This window comes from Chrysochloris asiatica, unplaced genomic scaffold, assembly GCF_000296735.1.
Source record: "Chrysochloris asiatica unplaced genomic scaffold, ChrAsi1.0 scaffold00013, whole genome shotgun sequence".
Lineage (NCBI taxonomy): Eukaryota > Metazoa > Chordata > Mammalia > Afrosoricida > Chrysochloridae > Chrysochloris > Chrysochloris asiatica.
In genome coordinates this window covers 24131295-24137053 of record NW_006408531.1, presented here as the reverse complement: position 1 = coordinate 24137053, position 5759 = coordinate 24131295, and the positions used below count along the sequence as shown (strand labels likewise).

General features: G+C 40.2%; 1 pseudogene; it reads right to left on the bottom strand.

Moving 5' to 3' along the window:
• Positions 1-2346: 2346 nt before the first annotated feature.
• Positions 2347-3323, bottom strand: LOC102833718 (annotated as a pseudogene).
• Between the last annotated feature and the right edge of the window lie 2436 nt (positions 3324-5759).

Here is a 5759-nt window from a genome sequence, read left to right as displayed (position 1 = left end):
CTCATAAGTCATTAAGATATTCATATTAAGACATTGCTAAGTTTGATCATTTTGAAAATATTTCTTAATGTTCCTAATATTCTAATGCTATGATTCCACACACAAAACTCTGGGATTCTTGAAGAAGTACAGCAAATATTGGAATAATACTGTTAGAAGGAATATGTGTGTGTGTGTGATACACCTACTCGATATAAAGAGTCCCTTTCTTTGTGTTAGCTACTTAAGAAAAAGGACATTATCTTCTCACTTTTCTCTCTTGAACAGAATTTATTATTGTTAGTCCTATTCTAAAACTATACTTAAATTATGAAAACTTTAAAATCATCTTAACAATACACATTTAAAAAAATGTATTTCTCTGATTTTTTTTTTTAATGTGACCTAGAAAACTTTTCTTAGCTGTTGCCATCCTTAACATTTCTTACTGATGATGTATGTGGTGATGATGGCAGAAAACAGAAAAAGCCTGAGGAAATACACACAGCACTGATATTTTACAAAAATGAATACAGCACTAATTCATAATCATAATTAAAATTGTAAGTAAAATCTGATTTTCCAGGGTGTCATTCCCTTCAGGCTGGTTCTTTATAGGGCCCAAAGCCTGTGTTAATTTACACAGCTGCTTTGAGGCTTTGCATATTTTCTCGTTCTAGACTCTCTGATTTTTTTTTTTTTTTTTTAAGGGAGTATTTTTATACTGAAATAAAGCATAACTATTAACGCTAGCCTCGGGGGGAAAAGAAATAACAAACCTGCAGCTGAAAGCATTGCAATGAATGTTCTGTCTTAAAAATAATGTGCATCTTTTAGAAGTTAGAAAAATAAAAGCCACCCCCTGCAAAAGAGACTCTAAGGACAAACTGTCGTGATTTCTGAGGGTAATAACCAAAGTGCAGATGTGAATATTAGGAATCTTGGTTATGAATCAAATGGTACGTCCTAGATAGCCACTGTTTAAATGGTTTAGAAGCCTTTCATGGGCACAGGAATCTTTATATTGCCACTCTTGTTACATGATGTGAGGAGTGCAGCTCTACGTTTTCCATATGATGCCCAGCCAAAAGTAAAACAAGTTACCTACTGGCAGAGAGGCCATTTATAGAACATATTCAGTTACTCTACTGCTAGGCAGCAACTGAAAAGCAATGCAAACAAGTCATTTCTCTTTACCCTGCTGGGAACAATGTGACCTCGAGAGCCAAATACACCACCTATGTCAAGGAGGTGATGAAGTCATGCTCCTTATATTGACAACATCTGGAAGAAGAAACAATTGTCACTGTGAGCTTTTCAATTACTCCTGAAGAGTAAGTGGGAGATGCAGTAGTGCAGGATAATTGGATTACACAAAACTAGACAGCAACCATCTGTGAACCACACGTAGGCTGTCCAGTGCCAAAATGAACATCCTTAGTAGGCGAATGAGTTCTGCCAACCTTTGTATTTTGGTCAGATTTGAAAGAAGAGCTGATTGTTTTTAGGCAGTGCAGCACATAGGCAGGAACTTGAAAATTTCTCAGGCTGTATGAGTAATTGCTGCTTCCTACTTAAGCTTTGGAGTCCTGGTGTGGTACTGGAGAATAAACACTCAACCACAACATTAATTTGGCAGTTCCAACCTCCGAGCCGCTCCTCAGAAACCCTATAAAGGGTCACTGTGAGTCAGAACCAACTCGATGGCATTCAACACAACAATTATTTAAGTTTAGAAACACAGGTTTTCATATTAGGAAGTCTTAACATTTTTTTGAAATGATGGATTGCCCTGCTGCTATTTAGGTGGTGGTATGAAAGCCTGTTCTTATCTCTGTTGCATTCCCGAGGGCCACAGACTTCAGGAGAGAAATATTAGGCCCCTTTACACCATGGTGAAGAATTATAAAATTTCTGACTGTTTCTTCAAAACAGAAAGGTTTCTATACTCTAAAATAATGACTCTTACTCAGTCAATGAAATATTTTCAGGAACAAAATGTGTATTGGAACTCTCAGTCTGTCTGAGCCCAAGACTTCACAACCAAATTTCATTTACCACATTTTATTTTAGTCCCTCATCTTTTGACCAAAAAAACATGTGGATGGTAATTACCTGTGTTCTGTAACTTTTTCCCATGAAAGCTACTTTTTTTTTTGGGGGGGGGGGATAGTGTACTTTATTGATGGTATATGACAAGACTGGGTTCTCTAAGCCCCTCCCCTTCTCCAGGGGGTCTGGATGGAAACTGTGAGGATGGGAGCTTCTCAGTGTGTAGGGGGGTAGAGCTGGAATAAGGACTCCCAGCAGTTGAGGGCCTCTCTCTTCTTATAGCACTGTTGTTGGGGCTGGTGGTCCAGGGTGTTCTTAGTCCTTGGAGGCCATGTGGACCATAAGACCCACTACCCTGTTTCTCTAGCTGAATTCGCTGTCATACCAGGAAATGAGCTTGACAAAGTGGTCGTTGAGGGCAATGCCAGTTCCAGCATCAAAGGTGGAAGAGTGGGTGTCACTGTTAAAGTCACAGGAGATGACCTGGTCTTCAGTGTAACCCAGGATGCCTTTTAGGAGAATATCTGATGCCTGCTTCGCCACCTTCTTGATGTCATCATATTTGCTAGATTTCTCCAGAAGGCAGGTCAGATCTACGACAGACGTGTTGGGAGTGGGACACGGAAGGCCATCAGTGAGTTTCCCATTCTGCTCAGGGATGACCTTGCCTCACAGCTTTGGAAGCACCGGTAGATGCAGGAATGATGTTCTGGACAGCCCCACGGCCATCACACCAGTTTCCCAGAGGGTCTTCTGGGTGACAGTAATGGCATGAACTGTGGTCATGAGTCCCTCCATGATACCAAAGTTTTCATGGATGACCTTAGCTAGGAGAGCCAAACAGTTGGTGGTGCAGGAGGTATTGCTGACAAGTTTGAGGGTGTTGTCATACTTCTTGTGGTTCACACCCATTCCAAACATGGGGGCATCAGCAGAAGGGGCAGAGATGATTAGCCTTGTGAGCCCCAACCATCTCCAAGGTTGTGAAGACACTGATGGACTGACTGTACAACATATTAAGTACCAGCATCACCTCACTTGATATCAGCAGCATCTTGATCCTAGAAGAGAGAGACAGGCTCCCCACTGATAACAAACTTTCTGTTCTCAGCTGTGACAGTGCCATTGAACTTGTCGTGGGTGGAATCATACTGGAACATGCAGACCATATAGCTGAGGTCATTGAAGGGATCATTGATGGCAACAACCTCCACTTTGCCAGAGTTAATAGCAGCTCTGGTGACCAGGCACCAATATGGTCAAATCCACTCACTGACTCCGACCTTCACCATCCTGTCTCAGGGAGGCAGCTAGTACCGCAAGAGAAGTTGCAGCTTCCTATCAAACGGGAGGAGCCAAGAGCTGAAGATGACTTTTTAACTTCTATATAGACCACATTCTCCAATATATCTGTTTATAAAACCATAGTTCTGGTAAGAACTTCTGATAAAGTTCTCTTTTTATAGAGTCATCAGCAAGTGCATAACTTGACATCTTTCTTTGAGATAAGTTATTAAATTTGACTTTCATAATTCATAGAAACTAAAAAGGGAAGAACATACTCACTATTTCTCAAGCTGAAAGAACTGAAGTAAATATTCAAGGCTTGACTTGAAATATTGAGGGATTATATTGGTTGAAAACCACCAGCTGACTCCTTGGAAACCCTATACAGGGTCGCTATGACTCAGAACCGATTTGACGACACTTAACAACAACACCAACAGGCAAAATATTGAACGAGGCAGAAAGCATCAAAATAAGATGGATGGAATACACAGAGTCACTGTACCAAAAAGATATGATCAATGTTCAGTAATTTCATGAGGTAACATATGGTCAAGAGCCAATTGTACTGAAGGAAGAAGTCCAAGATAAGCTGAAAGCACTGGCCAAGTCCACGGTATGCAGAAGGCTTTGGAATCTTTCAACAAACTGATGCAGTACTGAAAGTATTCATTCATCAATGCCAACAAATTTGGAATAGAGCTACCTGATCAACTGATTGGAAGGGATCCATATCTGTACCCATTCCAATGGAATGCAGAAACATCTACAATATCAATATCACATGCAAGTAAAACTTTGCAAAAGATAATTCAAAAAAGGCTGCAACAGTACATTGACAAGGAACTGCCAGAGGTTCAAGCCAGATTTGGACAAGGATGTGGAATGAAGGATACCATTACTGCCATCAGATGGATCTTGGCTGAAAGCAAATACTAGAAAGATGGTTACCTGTGCTTTACTGACTATGCAAAGGCTTTGAAAAGTGTGGATCATGACTTTACAAATAGTGGATATTCCAGGACACCTAATTATTCTCATGAGGAACCTGTACATAGACCAAAAGACAATCATTTGAACAGAACAAGGGGACACTGAATGGTTTAAAATCAAGGTGTTTGTCAGGGATGTCCTGGTGTGGTGATATGGGTTAATACGATGTACTGCAAAGTCAGTTTGAAACACAAGATTGGCGGTTCAAGCTCACCAGCTGCTTCTCGGAAACCCTATAATACAGAGTCACTATGAGTTGGAAGCAACTTGAAGGCACTTAAAAACAAATACAACAACATTCAATCTGTATGCTGAGCAATAATTATCCAAGAAATTGGGTTATATGGAGAAGACTGTGGCTTCAGGAATGGAGGAAGGCTCATTAACACCTGTGATAAGCAGATGATACAACCTTGCTTACTGAATGCAAAGAGGACTTAAAATACTTACCAATGAAGATCAAAGACTACAGCCTTCAGTATAGATTGTGCCTCACCGTGAATAAAACAAAGATCCTCACAACTGGATCAATAAATAACAATGTGATAAGTGAAGAAAAGACTTCATTTTGCTTGGACCCACTATCAATGCTTATAGACGCAGCAGTCAAGAAATCAAACGATGCATTGCATTGGGCAAATCTGCTACACAAGACTTCTTTAAAGTGTTGAAGAACAAAAATGTCAGTTTGATTAAGGTGTACCTGAATCAAGCCTTGGTATTTTCAGTAGCCTCATATGCACGTGAAAGTTGGACAATGAATAAGTAAGACAGGAGAAGAATTGATGCATTTGAGTTATGATGTTGGAGGAGAATATTTAAAGTACCATGAGCTACTACCAGAAGAACAAACAAATTTGTGTTGGAAGAAGTATAGTGAGAAAGCTCCTTAGAAGCCAGGATGGCCGGACTTCAGACATATTATTAGAAGGGACCCTGGACAGTTCTTGGACAAGGACATCGTGCTTGATAAAGTGGAGTGTCAGTGAAAAAGAGGAATACCCCCAATGAGATAGATTGGCACAGTAGCAGCAGCAATGTCCTCAAGTGTAATGACTGTGCTGATGGCCCAAGATGGGTCAGTGTTTCGCTCTGTTGTGCATAGGGTCACTATGAATTGGAATCAACTTGACGGTAGTTGACAACAACAATGAATAACACCACAAAAGTTCTTTATTAATACTTTTAAAATATTCTCTCTGCTCTGAGTTTTTTTCAGAGAAAGGCTTTTGTGCCTGCTAGTCCCTTTGTAACAGCTCAGTCTCTATTTCAGACTTGGACATATGTGGGCTCACAGTGACTGACTATGGAAATTCCACACTTTTCCCTATTTGTAACAGCACTAGATCAGCCTTGTTCTTGCACATGGACATGTGAAGTTCCTTGGTAATAAGGGACAGCACAAAAAAGGAGCCTATACCTCTGATTTTCTACCAATATATATATAC